The 26,282-nt window shown below is 42.8% G+C and overlaps 1 protein-coding gene across 1 annotated transcript in view; it reads left to right on the forward strand.

The window, feature by feature from the left end:
* The window catches only part of LOC146491614 (fibronectin type III domain-containing protein 5b-like), a 64,343-nt gene that overhangs the window by 8,435 nt on the left and 29,626 nt on the right, over positions 1-26,282 (forward strand). The window lies entirely within an intron of this gene.

A 26,282-nucleotide genomic window follows, 5' to 3' on the forward strand; every position in this document is an offset into this window, starting at 1 on the left:
TACCTCACTCTCAAACTGTCTTATTGAGATTAGATCCTGGTTCTCCTCCAATTTTCTCAAACTTAACAGTAATAAAACTGAACTTTTACTTGTTGGTACACCATCTATCTTAACCAAATCCCACAGTTTTTCCATTAACATTGAAAATTATCCTACCCTTCCCTCCCCTCAGGTTAAGAGTTTGGGTGTCATACTCGATAATACTCTCTCCTTCCAGTCTCACATTAATTACATAACCCGGTCTGCATAGTTTCACTTACATAATATTAACCGACTCAGTCCCTTCCTTACTCCCCATGCTGCTGCCATCCTTGTCCATAGTCTTTTTACGTCCCGTAATGATTACTGCAATTCCCTCCTATTTGGTCTCCCTAAAAGGTCCCTTCATAAACTCCAACTTCTTCAAAATGCTGCAGCTCGAGTCATAACTTGCACTCCGTTAAGAGCTCATATTACCCCAGTTCTTCAGCAGCTTCACTGGTTGCCCATAAAAGCCAGGATACATTTTAAAATCATACTTCTCACATACAAGTGTATCCATAAATCTGCTTCTTCATATTTATGTGACCTGCTCCATATCACCACTGTTTCCCGCCCTCTCAGATCATCATCTGCTATTCATCTTACTGTTCTGTCCTCACGCCTTATCACTATGGGGAACAGAGCTTTCAGTCGCTCTGCTCCTTGTCTCTGGAACTCTCTTCCTCCAGCCATAAGAAATATTGACTCCCTTTCCGTATTTAAGACACAGCTCAAAACACATCTGTTTAAACTGGTTTATTCGCTTTAGTGCTGATTTTATCTGTTGTCAAGCTCTGTTTTGCAATTTTAACTTATTTTATGTATTTTATGATTATTGTTATTATTATTATTGCCCCAATATGTCTGTCAAAAAAGAGAAAAGTGGATGCAGAGTGCAGAGTGTTCCAAGAAAAATGGTCATACTCCTATTTATTCACGGAAGTGAATGGGAAAGCTGTATGTTTGGTGTGTTCCCTGCATGTTGCAGTGCTGAAAGAATATAACCTCTGTTGCCACTATGTGAGTCTTCATGCCGATAAATATGACAACTTTCAAGGACAGCGGAGAAGAGACAAGGTGAATGAACTATTGGCGGATCTGAAGAAACAGCAGTCTGTGTTTACTCACAGCCATCAGTGACACTGCAATGAAAGCTAGTTGCTCATTGCTAACAAAATTGCACTAGCTTCAAAACCATTTAGAGAGGGTGAATTTGTAAAAACATGTATGATGAAGGCATCGGAGATTGTGTGCCCTGAAAAGCGACAGGCCTTTGCAAATATCTGTCACGGTTCTGGGTCCGTTGGACCCAGTATTTTGAGTTTATTATGTTTTGGTTTAATTTTGCATCAGGGATTGTTTTCTTGTTGTGTTAATGATTATGATGTTTATTATTGGAGTTTCATGTTTCTGTTTATTTGTGTTTAGGATTTGTTCTTTGGTTGTGTCTGCTTTGTATTGGTCTAGTTCAGGGGTCGGCAACCTGCGGCTCCAGAGCCACATGCGGCTCTTTAGTCCTTATAGTGCGGCTCCGCGTGGTTTGGGAAAATAAATTAGAACTATTTAGCTGAAATGTATTTTATTTATGTTAGTTCTTTTTTAACTTGTAGTTCTAAATTGGAAGATTATTGTGATATTGAAATATAAAAATAAAATTATATTCTATTATTTTTTCATTGCTCAAAATAAGCGTCACACTCGCGGAAGCCGGTATACCCAGACTTTCAACCCCGGGTAGGCCATTTATGGATCTTGGGATCCATGTTATGTCAGCAGCTGTTCTCCACTGTGAACTATGTTAAAAACAAACACCGCTCACGCTCACACCAGCTTACAGTCCCGCGTAAAGATGAAAGTGATTTCGTACAGCCCCGATTTGCAGACGCTGTGCGCAGAGGTTCAGGAGCAGAAGTCCCATTGTAAACATATCACGGCAGACCCAACGATGTTTGCATGAACACGCTTTTCAGCACCTCTTTATTGACCACTTTTCACAGCCCGATGCATACCAACACAACAGCACAGACTTAGGGCGGCGAGGTGTGATTGCGGGTGCCGCTCAGGTGCGTCCCCCTCCCCTGCAGCGGCGCTGCAGGCCACGCCCCGCCACACACATTAACCAGGTAAAATACATATTTAGGAAGAATTTTCAAATATCTATTTTTCATTTTTTAGCAGCATAGTGCTTTTTTTCCAATTATTTTTTAAAAGTCAGGTCAAGGCTCCAAAAGCCCAAAGGCAATATAACAGTTTTTGTTTGCTACATGGATCATTTTAGTTCAGCAGGGTGTCTTTCACTTTTGTTATATTTCTTTAAGAGTTCAAAATGTGTTAATTACATAAATAAAGTGTAATTTTCTCTGTAGCACTTCAAGGATTTCATAAGCAACACACCTTAGTTCTTCAAACAAGGCATAAAGTTAAAAAAACAATAACAGTGTTATCTTCATTTTAGATGTCAAAAAGTATTTGCGGCTCCCAGTGTTTTCTTTTGCATGGAAACCGGGTCCAAATGGCTCTTTGGGTGTTAAAGGTTGCAGACCCCTGGTCTAGTTCCATGTGTCATTTTCTGTCTGTCTCTCAATGTCGAGTCTGCGTCTTAGTGTGATGGTTTCTTGTTCCTGGTTTCTTGTTCCTGTTTTATTGTGAAGGTCTGCGTCTCATGTGAGTGTGTTCAGTTTTACCTCTCGTCTCGTTAATGACTCCCAGCTGTGTCCCCCACCTGTGTGTAATCTCCCTGTGTTTCTCTGAGTGTATTTTAGTCGTGTCTTTTGTGTTTGTAGTCGCTGGTCCGTCTGTGTATCTACCCTGTTTCATCCGTGTGTTCCCTGCTGTCTACCATCGTCTGCCTCTGCTCGCCCTCCTTCATGTTCGTGTTCTGGTTTCTGCGCTGTAGTTCAGTTGTTTTCCAGTATAGTTTAGTTTGTCTTCGTTTGCCACTTTCCCTTTGCCGTTTGTTCAATAAACCACCTTCACACCTTCACGACTGCCTGCGTTTGGACCCTCCTTTATTTCTTCCACATGGCTCTTCTCACTCGCCGTGACAGTACGGACCAGCCCAATATGGATCCAGCGGCAGTCACCCCACCCACGGAGCTTCGGAATTTCATAACGGACTCAGCTTCAAAATTAATCAACCTGTGGTTAGAGCATGAGGGAGAAACGTTTCTCTACATTCTGGAAGCCAGGCTACAACAGCTTATTTCCGATTATCCCTGGCTATTGGACTCACTGCACCCACTGGTACAAAACATCATCCTCCACGAACTCCACCTTCACCCCCCCGCCGCTACCGCTCGCCCGCTCGCTTCCACGGAGGACGTGCCGTCCGAACCACCGGACGAGGGATTACCCGGCCCGTCGGAGCCGTCTCCGAAAAGAAAGCGACGTTCGCGCCGTCGGCGTAGCACCCCACAGCCGGATGTCGGGACATGTAAGCCACCGGCAGTGGTGAGTGAGAGGGACACTGTTTCTGCGTTGCCAGAAACAAGGACGATTTATTCTGGGGCCATTTTCTGTGTTTCCACTGGAAATGATAGTGTTTTTTCTATGGCCGCTGCTTCAAAGACTGTTTCTCCTGAGCCCACGCTCTGTGTTAATGACCGTTTCCATTCTGTTTCCAAGCCTGGTATTATGAATTTAGAGAATGGAGATGTTTGGGACCCTTTTTCACCTGCACTGATTCATTCAGGGGAAGTTGTAAACCTCACCGAAACAGTTTTTCCTGATCATGTTTTCCCATCCACACTTTCACCACAGTTTAACGTTGGGTCTGCAATTCAGTTAGCGGTTCAGTCAGCAGGCCAGCTGCCCTCAGTTCAGTCAGCAGGCCAGCTGTCTCAGCTGACTGAACCGCGGCCCTCAGTTCAGTCAGCAGGCCAGCTGCCCTCAGTTCAGTCAGCAGGCCAGCTGCCCTCAGTTCAGTCAGCAGGCCAGCTGCCCTCAGTTCAGGGTGTCGCTCATCCAGCCAACTCTGGACCCCTAGAGGTCAAGACGCCAGCGCCAGCAGCTCACCCGGAGAACTCACCAGAACAGTCTCGGCTCTCAGCCCCCCCTGAGAGTTCAAGTGAGTTCACCCGTCCGCTTCCATCCTCTGCTGAGTGTCTTGGGGAACACTTTCAGCCCTCTGAGGACTGCAGCCCACTGTTGCTGCCTGAGTCTAGCCACTGTGCTGCTCAGTCCCAGCCAGTGTCCACACTGGCAGAGGTCTGCGTACCGGCTGCTTCAGTGTCTGTTTCCACTGGAGGGCCCGAGGAGCCCGTCCAGTCTCAAGCCACGTTAGCTGGGGATTCAGGTGAACCCAGCCAGCGTCCTGCCTCGTCGGCCGGAGGGCCTGAGGCGCCCGTCCAGCCTCAAGTGTCGTCAGCTGGAGGGCCCGAGTCGCCCGTCCAGCCTCAAGTGTCGTCAGCTGGGGGTTCGGGAGAACCCGGCCAGCCTCAAGTGTCGTCAGCTGGGGGTTCGGGAGAACCCAGCCAGCCTCAAGTGTCGTCAGCTGGGGGTTCGGGAGAACCCGGCCAGCCTCAAGTGTCGTCAGCTGGGGGTTCGGGAGAACCCGGCCAGCCTCAAGTGTCGTCAGCTGGGGGTTCGGGAGAACCCGGCCAGCCTCAAGTGTCGTCAGCTGGGGGTTCGGGAGAACCCGGCCAGCCTCAAGTGTCGTCAGCTGGGGGTTCGGGAGAACCCAGCCAGCCTCGAGTGTCGTCTGCTGGAGGGCCCGAGTCGCCCGTCCAGCCTCGAGTGTCGTCTGCTGGAGGGCCCGAGTCGCCCGTCCAGCCTCGAGTATCGTCTGCTGGAGGGCCCGAGTCGCCCGTCCAGCTTCAAGCCAAGTCAGCTGGTGGGTCCGAGGAGCCCACCCAGCACCACGCCTCGTCTGCTGGGGGTCCTGGAGGACCCAGCAAGCACATGACGTCTGCTGGCGGTCCGGGGAAGTTTGTTCAGCCACCACCTGCTGAATCATCCCCTGTGACTTCTACACTGTTGCCTGCATCCACATCAACTCCTGCAGCATCACCACCTGCAGCATCACCACTGTCAGGTTCCGCAGCCGTCCCGCTGACGTCAGGTTCTGCAGCCGTCCCGCTGCCGCCTGGTCCAGCCTCTGTGTCTTCATCCATGCCTGGTCCAGCCTCAGCTCCGCCTTCGTCTGGTCCAGCCTCAGCTCCGCCTTCGTCTGGTCCTGCCTCGTCTGGTCCTGCCTCGTCTGGTCCTGCGGTTGCAACACTACCGTCAGAGCCCACTTGGCCTGTTCTGCCTCGCCTCTGGCGGCCATTTTCCAGGCCTCTAGGTTGGCATCATGGCCATTGTGGAAATGGCTCCGGAAAGAGTTCGTCGCCGCCGCTGGCCTCGCGGCCTACCTCCGGAACTGCTCTGTGGCCGCCGTTGCCGTGTGCACGGTCGGCCTCCGGAACTGCTCTGTGGCCGCCACTGCCTTCCAAGTGGCCGGCCTCCTGATCGGTTTTGTCTGCACCGTTGCCGTGTGCACGGTCGACCCCCAGAACTGTTTGCCCGTCGCCGCCGTTGCCGTGTGCACGGCCGACCCCCAGAACTGTTTGCCTGTCGCCGCCGTTGCCGTGTGCACGGTCGGTCCTCAGAACTGTTTGCCAGTCGCCGCCGTTGCTGTGTGCACGGCCGACCCCCAGAACTGGAGGACATAAGCAACACACCTTAGTTGCCTCTGCATCCAAACTGCTCGCCCTCCTTCATGTTCGTGTTCTGGTTTCTGCGCTGTAGTTCAGTTGTTTTCCAGTTTAGTTTGTCTTCGTTTGCCACTTTCCCTTTGCCGTTTGTTCAATAAACCACCTTAACACCTTCACAACTGCCTGCGTTTGGACCCTCCTTCATTTCTTCCACACAGCTCTTCTCACTCGCCGTGACAATATCAGCCTGACAAGAAACACAGTTGCCAACAGGATTTCTGATCTTTCAGCAGATTTGGACAGCCAGTTGAAGCAAAAAAAATAAAGTCATTTATTGCGTTTTTAGTTGCAATTGATGAAGGCACGGACATTACAGATGTTGCACAACTGGCAATTTTCATCCGCGGAGTTGATGACACATTGACCATCACCGAGGAGTTTGTGGAGTTGGTGCCGATGACAGATACAACGACTGCAGCTGATATTTTCACTGCACTTGTCAGTGTGCTGGACAGGGTCAGAGTGGACTGGTCCTCCACTGTCAGCCTGGCTACAGATGGTGCGCCCTCAGTGATCGGGAAAAACGCAGGCGTTGTAAAAAAGTTCAGACATAAAGTGCAATCTGCAAATGGAGGACGTGATTTTTGGACTTTTCACTGTATTTTGCACCAGGAGGCTTTGTGTTGCAAGTCACTGAAAATGGATAACGTCATGAAGGTGGTCATCCAAACTGGTAATTTCATCCGATCCAGAAGCCTCAATCACCCTCAGTTTGACAGCCTTCTCAGAGAGAAAGACCACATCATGCCAGGTCTCTCTTGGAAATGAGATTTTTAATCTTAATGAGATTTTTTTACCTGGATAAATAAAGGACTAACGTTTCTTTGATTTACAAGAAGAAATTGAACAGTTTATGGAAGAAAAGGGCAAACCAGTGTTAGAATTTCATTCCGCAGAATGGATGCAGGACATTGCATTTATGGTGGATGTTACAGAGCGCCTGAATAACTTGGACAAACAGCTGCAAGGACGCAACAAAGTTGTCACGCAGTATTATGAAAGCCTACGTTCTTTCAAGTTGAAGCTGTCATTGTGGGAGACGCAGCTCGCTGGTGGTGATGCAGCTCACTTCCCCTATCTGAATTCAATTCAATTCAATTCAATTTTATTTATATAGCGCCAAATCACAACAAAAGTCGCCTCAAGGCGCTTCATAGATACAGAGAAAAACCCAACAATCATATGACCCCCTATGAGCAAGCACTTTGGCGACAGTGGAAAGGAACAACTCCCTTTTAACAGGAAGAAACCTCCGGCAGAACCAGGCTCAGGGAGGGGCGGCCATCTGCTGCGACTGGTTGGGGTGAGAGAAGGAAGACAGGATAAAAGACATGCTGTGGAAGAGAGACAGAGGTTAATAACAGATATGATTCAATGCAGAGAGGTCTGTTAATACATAGAGAGCGAGAAAGGTGACTGGAAAGGAAAAACTCAATGCATCATGGGAATCCCTCGGCAGTCTACGTCTATTGCAGCATAACTAAGGGAGGATTCAGGGTCACTTGATCCAGCCCTAACTATATGCTTTAGCAAAAAGGAAAGTTTTAAGCCTAATCTTAAAAGTAGAGATAGTGTCTGTCTCCCGAATCCAAACTGGAAGCTGGTTCCACAGAAGAGGGGCCTGAAAACTGAAGGCTCTCCCTCCCATTCTACTTTTAAATACTCTAGGAACAACAAGTAGGCCTGCAGTGCGAGAGCGAAGTGCTCTAATAGGGTGATATGGTACTACAAGGGTCATTAAGATAAGATGGGGCCTGATTATTTAAGACCTTGTATGTGAGGAGCAGGATTTTGAATTCAACTCTGGATTTAACAGGAAGCCAATGAAGGGAAGCCAATACAGGAGAAATATGCTCTCTCTTTCTAGTCCCTGTCAGTACTCTTGCTGCAGCATTTTGGATTAGCTGAAGGCTTTTCAGTGAGTTTTTTGGACATCCTGATAATAATGAATTACAGTAGTCCAGCCTGGAAGTAATAAATGCATAACCTCAGTTTTATCTGAATTAAGAAGCAGAAAGTTAGCGGCCATCCAAGTCTTTATGTCTTTAAGACATTCCTGCAGTTTAACTAATTGGTGTGTGTTATCTGGCTTCATGGATAGATAGAGCTGCGTGTCATCTACATAGCAGTGAAAATGTATGCTATGTCTTCTAATGATACTGCCTAAGGGAAGCATGTATAATGTAAACAGAATTGGTCCTAGCACTGAACCCTGTGGAACTCCATAATTAACCTCAGTGTGTGAAGAGGACTCTCCATTTACATGCACAAATTGGAGTCTATTAGACAGATATGATACAAACCACTGCAGTGCAATACCTGTAATACCTACAGCATGTTCTAATCGCTCTAATAGGATATTATGGTCAACAGTATCGAACGCTGCACTAAGGTCAAGAAGGACAAGCACAGAGATGAGTCCACTGTCAGAGGCCATAAGAAGATCATTTGTAACCTTCACTAAAGCTGTTTCTGTGCTGTGATGAGCTCTGAAACCTGACTGAAACTCTTCAAATAAACCATTCCTCTGCAGATGATCTGTTAGCTGTTTGACAACTACTCTTTCAAGGATTTTTGATATGAAAGGAAGGTTGGAGATTGGCCTATAATTAGCTAAGACTGCTGGGTCTAGAGATGGCTTTTTGAGTAAAGGTTTAACTACAGCCAGCTTGAAGGCCTGTGGTACATAGCCGATTATTAGAGATAGGTTGATCATATTTAAGATTGAAGAATTAATTAATGGCAGGACTTCTTTGAGCAGTTTTGTAGGAATGGCGTCTAAAAGACACGTTGATGGTTTGGAGGAAGTAATTATTGAAGTTAACTCAGAAAGATCAATTGGAGAAAAAGAGTCTAACTTAACATCAATGGTACTAAAAGTAGCTGTAGATAATATTACATCTGTGGGATGATTATTGGTAATTTTTTCTCTAATGATTAAAATTTTATTTGTGAAGAAGTTCATGAAATCATTACTAGTTAACGTGAAAGGGATGGTTGGCTCAACAGAGCTCTGACTTTTTGTCAGCCTGGCTACAGTGCTGAAGAGAAACCTGGGGTTGTTCTTATTTTCTTCAATCAGTGACGAATAGTAAGATGTTCTGGCTTTGCGGAGAGCTTTCTTATAAAGCAACAAACTATTTCTCCAGGCTAAATGATGATCCTCTAAATTTGTGACATGCCATTTCCTCTCCATTTTCCTCTATCTGCTTTAGGGTACGTGTTTGAGAATTATACCACGGGGTCAGGTACTTCTGATTAGAGACCTTAGTTTTCACAGGAGCTACAGTATCCAGAGTCGTACGTAGTGAGGAGGTGAAATTATTAACAAGATAATCGACCTCTGTTGGAGTAGCGTTCAGATAGCTGCTCTGCTCTATGTTGGTACAGGTCATTGAAGATGATAACAGTGGCTGGATTATATTCTTAAACTTAGTTACAGCGCTTTCAGAAAGACATCTACTGTGATAAAGTCCACTCTCCACTGCTGCGTAATCAATTATTGTAAATGTAAATGTTATCAGGAAATGATCAGACAGGAGAGGGTTTTCAGGAAACACTATTAAATGTTCAGTTTCTATGCCATATGTTAAAACAAGATCTAGAGTGTGATTAAAGTGGTGGGTGGGTTCTTTTACATTTTGAGAGAAGCCAATTGAGTCTAATAACAGATTAAATGCCATGTTGAGGCTGTCATTTTTAGCATCTACATGGATGTTAAAATCACCCACAATAATTATTTTATCTGAGGCTCACGCACAAGCACTTGAATCACATCCTGAAGTTAGCTGCCGCTCAGGATGTGACGATCGATATTGATGGGCTGGTGAAAGCTAAAAGATGCCAGGTATCAGGAGTCAAATAAACTATGCAACCCCACTGAAAGTGTTGCATGAGACACCCTGATATAGTTCTGTGATATACTTCTGTGAATCACTGAGGCACTTTGTGCTTGTGTGTTCTTTGTCCTCAGAACTTTCAAATAGCTTGAGATGTTTTGTAATTATTAGCTATGTTGTGCCTGTACTATTTTGAACATACTATCCACAGGCTCTAGCTTTATTTTTTATGTTGATCGTATTAAAACAAAGAAAACAATCTGAAGTTGTTGTTGTTTTTAAGTTATATATACAGTGATTTTACCAGTCCGGCCCACTTGAGAATAGACTTTTCTCCATGTGGCCCCTGAACTAAAATGAGTTTGACACCCGTGCTGTAAAGAGTTATCTTATTCCACCCACCCTTTTTACATAGCATATTCTAAGCAGTGGCACTTCTATTAATATACAGGATGGACCATTTATATGGATACACCGTAATAAAATGGGAATGGTTGGTGATATTAAAGTCCTGTTTGTGGCACATTAGTATATGTGAGGGGGCAAACTCCTCAAGATGGGTGGTGACCATGGTGGCCATTTAAAAGTCGGCCATCTTGGATACAACTTTTTTTTTTTCAATAGAAAGAGGGCCATGTGACACATCAAACTTATTGGTAATGTCACAAGAAAAACAATGATGTGATTGGTTTCAACGTAACTTTATTCTTTCATGAATTATTTACAAGTTTCTGACCACTTATAAAATGTGTTCATAGTGCTTCCCATTGTGTTGGATTGTCAATGCAACCCTCTTCTCCCACTCTTCACACACTGATAGCAACACCGCAGGAGAAATGCCAGCACAGGCATCCAGTATCCGTAGTTTCAGGTGCTGCACATCTCGTATCTTCACACCATAGACAATTGCCTTCAGATGACCCCAAAGATGAAAGTCTAAGGGGGTCAGATCAGGAGACCTTGGAGGCCATTCAACTGGCCCACGACAACCAATCCACTTTCCAGGAAACTGTTCATCTAGGAATGCTCTGACCTGGCACCCATAATGTGGTGGTGCACCATCTTGCTGGAAAAACTCAGGGAACGTGCCAGCTTCAGTGCATAAAGAGGGAAACACATCATCATGTAGCAATTTCAAATATCCAGTGGTTGAGGTTTCCATTGATGAAAAATGGACCTGTGCGCCAATCTGGGTCATCCTCGTTGAGATGCTGCAGTAGCTGGAGTTTGTAAGGGTGCCATTTGTGAGTAGCTAATATCCGCCGAAGGGATGTTTGACTAATGCCACTCTCCAGTGACATGCGGCGAGTGCTACGCTGTGTGCTCTTGCTGAATGAAGCTAGGACAGCCACTGATGTTTCTTCATTAGTGACAGTTTTCTCGCGTCCACATTTTGGCAAATCCAACACTGAACCAGTTTCACAAAACTTAGCAAGCAGTTTGCTAACTGTAGCATGGGAGATGGGTGGTCTCGTAGGGTGTCTTGCATTGAAATCTGCTGCAATGACCCGGTTACTGCGTTCACCAGATATCAACACGATTTTGATCCGCTCCTCATGTGTTAATCTCTTCGACATGTCAATGGCAGTGAACAAAGAGAAACTTGTAAATAACTCATGAAAGAATAAAGTTACGTTGAAACCAAGCACACCATTGTTTTTCTTGTGACATTACCAATAAGTTTGATGTGTCACATGGCCCTCTTCCTATTGAAAAACAAAAGTTGTATCCAAGATGGGCGACTTCTAAATGGCCACCATGGTCACCACCCATCTTGAGGAGTTTGCCCCCTCACATATACTAATGTGCCACAAACAGGACTTTAATATCACCAACCATTCCCATTTTATTACGGTGTATCCATATAAATGGCCCACCCTGTACATCATCAAAAAAACAAAAACCAAGCAAAATAATAACTCCATTGATTCCAAGATGGTTAGCCCTGGTTTTCCACATCCAGATGAGGTTGATTGGCTCTAAATTAATTCTCAACCTCCTCGTTCACATCTGTAATCCGCCTGCATTCTGACATTTCATGTTTAAGCAGGTTTTGGTACGTGTTGACAAAAGTATTGTAGAGGACAAAAGAGACCCTTTTAGAAATCTACCTAAAGCAGCGGTGGGGAACTCCTGGCCTCAAGGGCTGGTGTCCTGCAGGTTTTAGATATCACCCTGGGTCAACACACCTGAATCAAATGATTAGTTCATTCTTAGGCCTCTGGAGAGCTTCAAGACATGTTGAGGAGGTAATTTAGCCATTTAAATGAGCTGTGTTGGGTGAAGGACACATCTAAAACCTGCATGACACCGGCCCTTGAGGCCTGGAGTTGGACACCCCTGATGTAAAGAGTGAACAGTGTACAGAATCTGAGGAATCAGATTTGAATAGACATTGTCTATTGTTTGTTATCCATTTACCGGATACCCTGGATTAATTGGAAGCCCCCCAAAATTGGCTCTTGGCTTGAGGCTAAAGAGGTGTCCACACAGGAAGTGACTGCTCATTGCGCATCACTAGTCTCTGGTTACCTATAGTTACCAACCGAACCACAGATAAGCTGGAGAGGGATGGATGGTTTGTTGTATAGATGGTCGGTTGGTTGGTTGGATGGATGGTTGGCTCAGTTGGATCATACCTCTTATATTTTATAGATAAATGGGAGAGTCACTTTTTCCTTGACAAAAAACTTGAAAATTATAAATACATAATTGTGCATATATAATTGTAATTACAGCAATAGTTTATTTATTCTAAATTATCAGTAAAAATAAATAAAGCTTGACTAAGCTAGACTTAAACGTAGTTAAGCCCTTAATCAACCGCTGTTTAGCTCTATTCCGCTTTAGGGGCGTTTTTGAATAAAAAGAGTTGAGTGCTTGACATGTTTTTTTTTATTAAGTCAGTTTATTTTATTGCCTGTTGTGTATGTATAATCTTAGAAAACAAATGAAAATCTCAAGTTAGGATCATTTGAAACACAGACTTTAAAAGCAGCCAGATGTGTCCTGAAATATTCCAGAAGTTAAAAATGGATTGTCATAAATATGTAATTAAACAAACCCGACTCAAACATGAAGGACAAACAAGGGCATGTAGAAACTGTGTGTGTGTATGTGCTCTAACATCCACCTGATCACTGCTGTATTTCATCATTTAATCAATATCCACATACTACTTCCCCACCCCCGTTGTCCCTCCACCCTCTCTCCATTTTTTTTCCTTGCACATTGATCTTTCTCCCCCCCCCCCCCCCCCCCCCTCCGTCCATCCATCTCACTTTGCCCTTCGTCTGTCTTTTCTCTCCAAAACCAAAGATTGAAAACCCCGCCGTCCCCATCTCTTGATATCTGCGCAGGATAATTGCTCTTTCTTCTCGCTCTCCCATCTCTTTTTCCCCCTCCTGACTCATTCATTCCTTGCTCTGTCATATTCCTGTCGTCTTTTATCCACCTCTTTCATCTCTATCTCTTTTCCTCTGTCTTCCTGACTCCATCCGAGCCTCCCCTCTCATCTCCTCTCTTCTCCTGTGTATAATGTAATTGCAGAAGTCTATTCAGTGTGTGAGCACTCCATTGCAGCGCTGGCAGATGAAAGCGGTTGGGATTTAGCAGCCGTAGCGCGATGGGAGTTCGGGGGGATCCTGGCTGTCACTGGCAGAGACAGGGAGGGTGTGAGGAGGAGGAGCAGGATGTGCTTTCACCGCATATTTTCATTACATGTACATGTGTTTGTCTTTTTTTAAATGCCTAAATACTGTCTATTTAAAGTCTTCATCTGGCATCATGGACAAATGTATGTGGATAATAAGGAAATCCCTTAAAATTAACTCCAGTAGAAGCTTGATGCACAAGAACTTGAGTGGCCTTCACTGTTCTGACCTCAACCCTTCATAAAACCATTGGGATGAACTAGAAAACTGACTGAAAGCCAGACCTAACCTTGAAATATAAGCATGAAGAGTTCATAAAAGTCACCAATTGGAGACTTTACTGTCTAATGTTCAAGTTAACTTTAAGATGTTGAATGTTTACGATGAGGGTTTTCATCATTAACGTCTTGCTACACAAAATTTGATCTGGAAACAGTTATGCTCAGAAGTCTGTGATGGGTTTGAGTTCTAATTGGCCTTGAAATGACTTATAGAGTAAGGTGCCTCCATGTGAAATAAGCAGCTCCAAGTCACACTGATGGAGAATTGTTGGACTTTTCCTTTAATGACTCTGAAGCAGTCTTGGCAGACAGGTCTGTATATACCCTGCAGAGAGCGGAGGAAGGCTGGCTTGCATATTGAGCTGTGGTTAGCTTGTTAGCTTGACATTCATGGTCACAGTCCACAGAGCCTGACAGGAGGCTCTGATGGTAGGATAACTTTGTGGTGAAAAAAGCCTTGCACCTTTTTCAAGGTGGGAATCGCCAAACTGACATGGATAGCTGTGTTGCTGGATAAAGGCTGGACCCTAAGATTAAACCTACTACTGTACTCAACTATAGACGTGAATTACTTAAATACAAAAAACAGATCAGAGATCGGGAAATCTTCCATGGGGGTCTAGTTTTGGTAGTGCGTATCCCATCCTGAACCTGTCAGTGATCTCACAAGAAACTCACAAGGATTTTTCCCTCGATTGCTTTCCTGTTTTGCTCTAGTTTCATAGAGCTCCTGTAGAACCACATATATTTTTGCCCAAGTTAAAACATTTTCAGTGGATGTGGATGTGTTTTTTTCATCTCATACAGCATGTTCTCATTGCTGTTGCTGCTTTAAAATGTGCATCTCATCTGAAGAATACCACAGGCTGCTGTGGCTCATTGAGAGAAAAAAATCTACAACTATGGTCACACATGCAACTCTAATCTTTGGATATTCACCTAAATGTTTTTGTTTTTTTATAAAGCAAGAGAAATTGAAAAACATCTGTTTTTTTCAGGTCAGCTGTAAAGTGCAAGTGCTTTTTTCTGCATCCACAGTCTTCAGTTATCATAGAGGGAGGAATTTGTCAGAAAACGAGCACACTGGCCAACTCTAACGCCCACAGCATCAGGAAATAGACCAGAATTCAGTGCAGCCACAGGACAGTTTGAGTAAAATGCTTTTTTTTTCTCAACTGAAAAAAAAGACTCCCACCTACTTGTGCTTCTTGCCATGCTTTCATTCACTCCACCTACACATGATGGATGCAACGGATTTATAATCCTTCTGTGTCAGCTGTCAAAGGGCAACCAGGGAAATGTAAGAAGTCACAAATGGAAGCAGACAAGGGAGACAGAAGGAGCAGGATTCTGCTTTTTCGCAGATTGATGATTGTTTTGCGTCATGCTACAGACACTTTGTGGATTTTTCCCTTTAACCACTCTGAAGCAGCCTGCAGGACACCCAGGCCTGGGTGTCCTGCAGGGAGTGTGGGAAAGCTGGCTTGCATAATGAGCTGAGGTTAGATTGTTAGCCTGAGATAGAGCTTGAGATTCATGGTCACAGTCCACAGAGCCAAGCCAGATGCTTTCGGTTTGGAGAGTTCTTGTCGTGCTCGGCTCCTCCGCCAGCCTGGGATTGAGTTGTGTCCTTTGTAGTTGTCTTACCACAAAATAAAGGCAGTGCTGGCATTTCTGTTTTGGTTGTCATTCCTCCAGACAAGGTGGCACTGACATGCGGATTGCGTAATCAGGCTAGAGACCAGCGCTGTGAGGCTGTAGAGAAGTGGGTGATCGCCAGCTTTTTAATCACATCAGTCAACTGTCCCATTATTTTCTCATGCTTTCGATGCAATACTTTTGTTAAGAACCTTAATTAAAGCTCACAATCTCCACTTGAATCGTGTTTTTATTGCTTTAGTAAAAATAATTGTGCTGGTGTGAAGCTGCAAAATCACAAAAACTGCATCACTGTCCATCAATGGAGAGGACTTTGGTAGATTTACTGAACAAAATCGGGTAACTGACCAACCTGATATGGTCAAATTTAATCTATGAGAAGGCTCCACGTCCACCCTTCTCTACACTTGAAGTAACGCCTCCACCAGGTTTTAAGTTATTGCTATTGATTGTTTATCACGAGGACAAGCACAAAAAGCTGGCAACAGAAGATAAGTCGAGTAATTATTACCCGGTATGGAAACCTGTTCATGAGAGAAATATCCAGTTATCTCAAATATGATGTTATTTTTTTTAGCCCAGCATCACACAGAATGTGCCTAAAATGTCATTTGCAGAAAAACATAATGAATTAAATAAAGAGGATGTTTCAAAACTTGACCTTTGTATGGAGAAAACTGCAGCGCTCATTAAATGGTTTTGCCTCCTCTAAGCAGAAAAAATCCCCCCCCCCCCCCACCACCACCTTCTCTCCCGAGAGCAATGATGGCAGAGAGAAGAAGCCTGCTCAGAGGACAGTTGGATACCAGCATAAACAACATATACGATTCAAAGTTAATGTAGTTTAATAGAAAGCATGCACAAATATGGATCTCCGGTGATTAAATTGATTCAGCATGAAGCTACATGTTCAGACACTTGTCTGATAATGTAGTAGTAACGTAACTAAGGCTAAGCCATCCTCAAAGGAAATGAAACACTCCAAAAATAATTAATAAAAGGTAGCGTTATGTTCACTAACCTAAAACTGAATCACTGCAGAGAGTGCGTACTGCTGGTTAGTGTCATTCCAAAATGACAGCATGCTGCTGCACTCTCTGGTACACAAGTTCAATTGATTATTAACACAAACATCTAATTTCCCAATCACATGGCAACAACTTGATGCATTTAGGCATGTGGACACTAACAAGGTGACCTACTAAAGTTCAAACTGAGTATCAGAAAGGAGAGGAAAGGTGATTTAAGTGACTAGTTGGTCTTTGAAGCAGATGGCCTACAACAGCAGAAGCCTGCACTGGATGGCACTTCTGTCAGCTAACAACAGAAAAATGAGTCTACAGGTTACCTAAAATTAGATAACAGAAGAGTGGGAAAAAAAGTTGCCTGGTCTGATGAGTCTCAATTTCCTTTGCAACATTCATGGCCCCGTTATAACATAAACTAATTGTGGTATATCACATCTTTGGAAAGCTGAGTTCAATTTCTGTAGGCCTCAGGCCTGATTACTGCCACACCTATTCTCAAACCAAGAAGTCATGTAAATAGGACCTGTTTGACAAAGTGGAGACCAAAAGATCCTCAAAAGCCAGACATCATTCCATGCTGTGGTGTGCTGGGGGAGCAGCACAGCAAAGAAGGACTCATCCAGGCTGGGAAAACTGATCAGGAAAGCTAGCTCTGTGGTCGGCATGAAGCTGGACACTCTGGTGACAGTGGCAGAGAAAAGGACACTAAAAAAATTGCTGGACATTATGGACAATGCTGGGCATCCTCTGCACACGGCCATAAACAACCAGAAGAGTCTGTTCAGTGACAGGTTGCTTCTCCCAAAGACAAGAACCAACAGACTTAAAAACTCCTTTGTCCCACACGCCATCACACTGTTTAACTCCTCTCTGGAGGGGAGAGGGAGGGGAGACAGAAGGACAAAGGAGGGGGAACAACTAAGCTGTAGTGCCTCTTCACTTCACTGTGCAATACCTTTTGTGCAAAACTTTTTGTTAATAGTCAACGGTGTAATAGACTTCAATACTTGAAATGTGCAATTCCCTTGTATTCTTATTCCTATTTATACTATTTATCCCTTTTGTATATTTTATTTATATATGTCTCTGTATTTATATGTGTATATATATAATATTCTGCTCACGTTCTGTAACTTTTGTCGGTGCTGTGCTATTGGAAACCAAATTTCCCAGAGGAACCCACCTGAGGGATTAATAAAGTTTTATCTCATCTTATCTTACGATCCAAGCAGTTTCAGGAACAAATGAGAAACAAAGTCACTGAGATCTTTTAGTCTGGAAAAGCCATTTCCAAAGCTGTGGGACCACAGTGAGAACCATTATCCACAGATGGAAAGGTGGTGATCCTTCCCAGGAGTGGCTGGCTGACAAAAATTTCTCCAAGAGCGACTCAATAACTCATCTAAGAGGTCACAAAAGACCCCAGAACAACATCGAAAGAAATGCAGACCTCACTTTTTAATTAGTTTTTCTGCAAAAAATATTTGATGTCCAGAGTAGAGGTTTGCTCAGATTTAGTTTGAAACAGTAGCACAGAAGTCACAACATCCTGACCATGGTAGTATAATGCTACTTAAGACACCATTTCACACACCTTAATCTATAAGTTTGCTTTTTTGAGTACTGCAGAAACAAATAAATGCTGGTTTGCAGAAAGTAAGAGTCAAGGATTTAGTCTTTAGTTTGACTCAGTTTTGCATAAAAATGATTGAAAACCATAATTTTCTCCTCCGCCATGAAATAAGAGGTTGCTGCTCTTGAGTAAAATGCAGTTTAAGCTGGAGCATAACAATATGCTGCATCATTTTTCAGAAAGGAATGCAAGTTAGTGCTGTGTAATGCAAAATCGCAGCATTTTAATGTCCTTTTTTTTTAGCCTTGATGTCCTAATTGGCTGCTGCGCTGATTCCTTTTCCCTCATCATCGTGTATTTGTGTCTTTTCCATACTACAAACACACACCAACACACAAGGACACACACTCTACCAGTGGGTGCTCATTAATTGCTTTCTGAGGATGAGAAAACTAAAGAGAGAAATGTGGGGTGCTATTCCTGTCCCGCAGTAAAGGAGGAGGAGTTGGAGTGGGCAGACTAGACCCATTGATGGCTTATGAAGTAGTTATTTAGTCCATTAGATGTTTTATCATCAGTAATATGAAAGTAGGGATGGCTGCTCATCTGTCTTTTCCTTTCATTGTTCCAGGGTTTGTCTTTGTGTCTCTTGCTTTCAAACTTTCTTTCTCTGACTTATTTAGAATTCTTCTTGTTTTTACTTTCATTTTTTTTCCTGGAAGTGTCCTGACTCTAAATTTCACTTCTTCAGCTTTTTGTGTTGTTGCGTTATGTATTCTCTTTTTTCACTTTTTTGAAGCTCGTTTCATCTTGTTTTCTGTCTTTTTAACATGTTTTGCCTGTTTTTTAGTCTGAAGTATTGTGGAAAGTCTCAAATCACCCGTCATTTCTTTGTGTTTTCCTAGGAAATTGTGAAATAGGTTCATCAATGTATAGAAACGTGCAAATTACATTTATATACAGTATATAAAGCAAAACCTAAGTTTGTACAATTCTATCAAGCTTGAAAGTCAACATTTGGTGTGACCACCTTTATTCTTCAACACAGTCTGAACTCTCTTAGGCAGCTTTCTTGTCATGTCTTTAAGTCGTCTTCAGGAATAGTTCTCCAGGCTTCTCGGAGGACATTCAAAGCTCTTCTTTGGATGTTTCTGCGTTTCGTTCTATTTTCTGTCAACATGATCCCACACTGCTTCAATAGTTGAGGTCCGGGGTCTGGGGAGGCCAATCCATGACTGATAGAGTTCAACTGTGTGTTTTTCTATCCAGGTATGACTTTACTGCATTGGCAGTGTGTTTGAGATCATTGTCATGCTAAAAAATGATGCCGGTGCCAATCAGGTGCAGTTCCAGATGGTACTTCATGGTGGATCAATATCTGATGGTACTTTTCTTTGTTTATAATTAATCAATTTTGACAAGATCTCCAACACCACTGGCTCTAATGCAGACCCAAACCTTACCTCCTCCATACATACTGTTAGCGATTAGTGACTCATCACTCCAACAGTTGCCACTGATTTTCAGTCCAGTTCTTCCACTGAGACCATTTCTGGTGAGGCTTTAGTGAACAGTAGCTGAATCAGCTGAAGGTTCAGATGTGTCTCTCAGGTCTGTTTCAGGTCTGCTGGGTTTTTTTCCTGTCTCTTAAGAGAGTGACTTTCAGAAAATATTCATCTGCTGTAGATAGTTTTTTTTTTAGGCCTGACACATCTTCTTTTGTCCTTCACCTGTCAGGTTTAGACAAATGTTCAGCTAATAGCTTTTAGGGAACGATGGGAAAAATGTTACTTTATGTCTGTCAAACTGTTGTCTTTGACTTTCTTCATAGATTTAACTAAATAAATGCAAACAAATTGTGGTTTCTGTAAAAGCTTAGTCCTTTAATCATCCACTTTCTGTTACTGTAACCATAAATGTTCATTTCCCCTGTTTTCCATTTCTGTTTTCTCCATTAAAAGCAAATATCCCTTTTTAAACTCCGATTTATAGTTTACTTTCTCCCTGTCTCACTCTCAGTGAAGGTCATGATGTTTCCTGATGATTTAGTAACATTAAAATACAAAAAAGAGAAAAGAAATCACACACTTCATTTGTGAGTGCTTTAGATTTCCCATCAGTTTTAACCGGCCCCCAGAGAATCATTCATGCCTGTAAGTACAGTATGTGCGTGGGTGTGATCATACATTTACATTTCAGCCATTTAGTTGGTACTTCAATCTGAATCAGAGTGCGGGAGGAGCGGTCGTACTAAAGAACGCTGATGGAAGCAAACGATAAAGAATGCCTTTCAGCCTCGGTCTGGTTAGTTATAGGAAGAAAGCTACTCAGTTTGGTTTAGGAGAAAGTTGTTTTGGGGACAAAAACATTTTTAACACCCCCTTAAAAGACCTGTCTAACATAAGATTTTAAAGGAAATATTATCTCATGTTTTCAAGGTTCAGGTTAATCAGTTAGAAAGACTTTCAGTCATTTTTCTTACTTTTCTTTGATTTCTTCATCGTTCAAACTCAAAATACAAAACAATACAAAACACTGTAATTATTTTCTTGCTGAGAGTTAGACGACTAGTTTGAGAGACAGGTGACAGGTAGCACTGTCATGATAATATATGAAGCTGGATCCAACAGTTTTGTAGCATAGCACACCCTCAGGGGGAAACTGTTATTCTGACTCTGTCCAAAGGTTATACAACCTGTGAGAACATCTAAAGTTTGGTAATCCCTTCCTGTGCCTGACTTCTTCCCAAACTAAAGACTTCTGCAGTGGCCCTCCAACACCTAAAATCACACTCTGATCATTATCAAAATCTAATACGATCTTATGATTTGTTTCACAAAGCTGATAACCACTTACAGCTTTACCGCAGGTACCTTATAGGCACTATAGTCCTTTCCTGCTATTGACAAGATATAAAACAAGCTCGAGATTATAAATCGGCCAGGAAAGCAGGAATAACTTGTGATATATAGAGAGCCATGACAAAGAACGTTTTTGCAGATCTCTCTGCAGTCATGTGGAAAACTAATTACACCCCGTGATTCAGTAGTTTGTAAACCACTTTATCAGCAATAACTCAAAGTAATTGTTTTTTTGCATGACTTTATCATTCTCTCACATCATTGTGAAAGACCTTTGGCCCAGTCTTCTTTACAGCATTGTTTCAGTTCATTGAGATTTGCAGGCTTTCATTTATGCACAGCTTTCTCGCATTTCAGTCAGGTTGAGGTCTGGACTTTGACTGGTCCACTGCAGTACCTTGATGTTTCCTTTTTAATCATTCTGTTGTAGATGTGTTGCTGTACTTGAAATCGTTGTCTTGTTTCATGACCCAGATTAAGCCAAGCTTTAGCTGTCTCACAGATGTTCTCACATTTGACTCTAGAATACAGAGGAGTTCATGGTGGACTCAATGATTGTAAGGTGCTAATGTGGCTGCAAAAAAAGCCCAAATCATGACCCCTCCACCACCGTGCTGACAGCTGGTACGAGGTGTTTGTGCTAATATGTTGTGTTTGGTTTTGTGCATTATGACCAAACATCTGCATTAACCCTTTCACGCATAGTGGTCATAACAGTGGACAGCTATTCTGTTATAGACAGTGTTGATGTTAATGTATGTTTGGGGGTGTTGCACCCCGGAACCTTCAGAGGTTTTTCAGGGTTTTCTCTGTCGGAATGTTATGTGAGAAACAGTTTCCTGTTTGTGTTGCGACTAGCTGTGGTTGTTTCTAAAAGTTGTCAGTAAACATCCTAAAAGTGGCACCTGAGTTTCCGAGCATTTTTATCCTGAAGTTATAACATATTCAAAGGCTTTTTTCTTGTATTCGTGCCAGTGTTGATGGTATACTTGCACATAAACTACTACATTGGACACTAATGTGTCACTCCATACCCTGCCACCCACTGGTCAGCCAGTGGACTGACTAAGTGAACATGTAAAAAACTATTTGAAAAGTACATGTTTAAAAAATGAAGTTCAAAAATCTTTTTTTCATGCCTAAAGATGAATAAAAATGCAAGAAAAAAATCCTGATTTAGGTTGTCATAATTCATGCATGACAGGGTTAAGTTTTGATGGGCTTTCACCAGTGTTGGGACTAACGCGTTATTAAGTAACGCGTTACAGTAACTACGTTATTATTGTGGTAACGAGCACGGTAACTAGTTATTATGCCAAAATCAGGAACGCGTTAGTCGTTACTGGGATTTAGATAGGGTCGTTACTCGTTACTTCGTGTGGTGGCTATCGCGGAGCTTCCACAGATTCTGTAACATTAGGAAGTGTTGGAGGCCAGCAGGTGGATGAGGGAAAGGGGAGACAGGAGGAGCAGAGACCCGAGGCGGCCGCCGGTCCAAGTGTGAACTGAACTTCAGGTAAGAAGTTATGACCTGCAGTCTATCTGGGTCAGATATAAACCAAGTTTAGGTGGAGTTTATTTTCGTTATTCTGACTTTTTCCGTACTGCGTACTAGCTAGCATGACGGAGTTTCTATACAGCTGGGTGGGTGCTATGAAGTTAATGATGTTGAACTTTATTTTGTTCATAAGTTATTAGAGTTGCCAACCGTCCTGTCTGGTATTCAGAGAAAATATTACGCGTTTCTTATTGAGGTGAACAGGAACAGTTTGTCCCGGACTTCAGCTACAATGAAAAAGACACAAAGCTGGAGTTATTCTGTGTCTTTGCTGCACAGCTGCCTCTTCTTCTTTCATTCTCCCCCCTCCCTCTCCCGTTTCTACTTCAATCATGAAAACTGATCAATGATCAGCTGATCGGCTTTTCTCTCTTGTTTGTTTATCGCCCACTTTGCGCCAGAAACAGGAAACCAGCCGATGTGCGTTAAACAACAGCAGCACGTTTAAGCTTGATCAGCTGTTGTTAGAATTTATTTAATAATATTTTCTAGTATCAGTTGATGTTTGCTGGAGCCACAGCTGCAAAAAAGCTGCTGGTCATGATATCGGTTTGGTTATCTGGTGAGAGGGAAACATAAAGATGAAACCAGGAGATGTCCTTACTGAATCATCAGAGCTGAGCAGGTGATGGAGAAACAGGTTTACCTTTTAGGTGATATGAATGAGTTGAAGGGAAGTTATGAACTGTTTCTGAGAGACAAATAACACCAGGATCCTGTTTTTTAGCTGACAGCTGGTAACTGTGCAGGTGCGATCTAGCTAAGTTTTGCCAGGGGGGCCAGGTAGGGCATTAACAGGGAGAGGGGGGCACAAAGAAATACTTTTCTTTCTTATTCTCATTTAAAATGTCTAGCTTTTAAAAAACAATTATCTGAATCTTACAACAAAGGATTGATAGATTGATGCATATATACCATCAAAACAGTGTACATCACTGTCACAACAGTGTTTGTTTTCATTTAAAGGCTTTATGATTTTTCCTATAATGGCGGGCCAGTCTCTAGCCAAAATGCCCGGGCCGATTTTTTGTCCCAGTCCAGCCCTGTATGCAGCTCATCTGCAGTCTGGTGTTACCTACATCTTCCTATTCAGAAGGCAGAATTTCTGAGTTCTGAGTACAATCAAAGCACCACGACTGCAGTTTTTGTGTTGGATGTAAAAGGCGCACATGACGCTGTGACGTAGGCTAGAATCATGGCAGCAGTCAATGATGGTCCAGGCGTGGGATTTCTCTCGTGGAAATATGCACATTATCTTTTCCTTTCTATTGGTAGGTGGCACAGTGCACTTGTGGCAAGTAAGCAAGCTAGAAGACTGGCAAAGTTATGGAAGCAACACATTAACAAGAGAATTCTGAGTAAAACCAAAGTTACTTTCCCTAGTAACTAGTTACTTTGAAAGTAACGAGTAACTTGAAGTAACTGAGTTACTTTTGATAGAAGTAACTAGTAATGTAACTAAGTTACTATTTTAAAGTAACTTACCCAACACTGGCTTTCACACACCAGAGTGAAACGAGGTTAAACAGATGAATGTTTGTTTCTGTTGACATCAAAAACTTGTCTCAGTTGAAAACAAAATAGTTTCATCTTTCAACATCCATGAAGGGACTGGTGTTGGACATTAGCTTTGGTTATATATAGACACAGCCTGTGCAGCTGTCAGCGTGTTTCTATGGTTGTCCTTTACAAATTATCCAGCCATGTCATTTTAAACATATTTTTTAAACATAGACATTTTAAAATATCCAGTTACCCCCCAGTTAGCATATGGCCTCTTTAAAATGAAGGGACTGCAAATAATTGCTAGAATTTCTATGAAAGATGAAATATGGGCTGGAATAGATCCATGGACCTCTCAAATCTGTTGTTTGATCCACTGGAGCAAGTCCTGGCACTCAACAAACAGCAACAAATACTTTTGTACTTTTGGCAGAGTACATTAAATTATTATCATAATAATGCTATTTTACAGTTAAATACAGTTTCACTTATAATTCTGCAAATGCACACAGCTTGTGTTCTAGGTCATAAGCCATTTTTAAATTGCATTTCTTTATGAATAAATGGGAGAACGGTCTTTATGAAAGGCCAGGGGGCTGGAGTACATTATTCATATGAGTGAATCCATCTTTAATGGATAGATTTTCCTGACAGAGATAAAGACTTGAAAGCTTTTAGAACACTTCGCAGATGCAGAGATATTAAAATTTGACTTTAAACTTTTGGCTCAGTTTTACTATGGGAAAGATTTTAAATCGAAAATCAGCATCAGCCTTCACTAATACCCCTGTAAGTAATTGGAAGCAAATGACAAAACATCTGGTGCAGCTGGATGTCTCTACACCGAAAAGGCTCAACATTATGACAGGTGAAGTGAAAAACAGTTGACTTGTTAGAAGCAGGGAAATGGACAAGTGTAAGAATCTAAGCGAAGTTGAGGATGACTTAGACGAGTGAGTCAAAACATCTCCAAAACTGTAGCTCTTGTGGGGTGTTCCTGGTCTGCAGTGGTCAGTATGTATCACAAGCGATCCAAGGGAGGAACAGCGGTGAACCACCGACAGAGTCATGGGAGGCCAAAGCTCACTGATGCTTGTGGAGAACAAAGGCTGGCCCGAGTGGTCCAATCCAACAGACGAGCCACTGTAGCTTAAACTGCTGAAAACATTACTGCTGGTTCTGACAGAATACACAGAGCATCACAGTGTGTTGCGTATGCGGCGGCATAGCTGCAGATCACTCTGGTTGCCCATGCAGACCCTTGCACAGTGTCAAAAGCACCAACAGTGGGCATGTGAGCATCAGACTAGACTACAGAGGAAGGTGGTCTGTGATGAATCACATTTTCTTTTACATCATGTGGATTGCCAGGTGCATGTGAGTCATTTACCTGGGGAACACCTGATACCAGGATGCACTATGCACTAGGGCAGGGCAATATGGCCAGAAATATTTATCACGATATATATCTGAAAATTTGCAATAACGATACAACTGACGATATAATTGACGTGAGACAAAATACTTTACAACTCCACAACTTTATTAGTGCAAAAAAACCCATCAATGTATTTTCACTTAAACAAGCAGCTGTTTTTTATGTGCATTAAAGCTATATAAAAATTTAACAGTGCAAATGCAAATTACTTGCTAAAAGGCATTTCCAGTGGAAATTGGCCGACATATCCTGAGCATAACCATGTATAATATCCACAAAACATAAAAAGAGGTTATACACACACAATACCATAATATTATGTTGAAACACAGTATGTATTACTCCGCGAGGCTCCCGACTACGGTAGCTGTAATGCTCCAACAATCCATCAGGCGTAACAGAGAGTTCAGACTGTAGGTTAGCAAAGTCGTACTAAAACATTTTTTGACAGATTTTTGAGCGCCGTGTACCACATAAAATCGGTTTGGTAATAACAGTAATAACGATGGCCCGCTTGCATGCTCTACCAAAAAATGTGCTTTGGCGTGTATCTGACGGATAAAAGCCAAACCAGTTCCACACCACTGGAGCTGCGCCGTTTGTACAAACCAATTCTGGTTCATCTGTTTCATTCAACGATCCGCTTTCGGCCTTCTCATTCTCCATCTCCGCCGTGCTTTCTCCGCCATGTGTGTATGAAAACAAAGGCACTGCGCGTTTTACCCATATTCTATCGCGATATTTCATTTTCTTATAACATTATACCGGTATTACCGTGAACGGTATGATATGGCCCAGCCCTACTATGCACTCAACTCAAGCATCTGTGGGATGTGGTGGACACACAAGTCTGGCCCCTGAAGGGCTCACTTCACATTTTACAGGACTTAAAGGATCTATTGCTAATATCTTGGTACCAGATAACACAGCACACCTTCAGGGGTCTAGAGGAGTCCATGCCTCGATGAGTCAGGTGGACAAATGCAATTTTAGGCAGGTGGTAATAATGTTATAACTGATTGAAATATATTGCATGGACCAAAGGTTTAGGTCCTCCTTGCTTCGATTAAGGCTCTTGATCATTCTCCTTCCACTTGTTCTGTTTATCCTGATCAAATAAAGGCATAAATAAATACTTAAAAAAGGAGCCCATAGTTTATAAATGAATTGCAAGT

The sequence above is a fragment of the Neolamprologus multifasciatus genome, chromosome 23 (assembly GCF_963576455.1).
Source record: "Neolamprologus multifasciatus chromosome 23, fNeoMul1.2, whole genome shotgun sequence".
Taxonomy (NCBI): Eukaryota; Metazoa; Chordata; class Actinopteri; order Cichliformes; family Cichlidae; genus Neolamprologus; species Neolamprologus multifasciatus.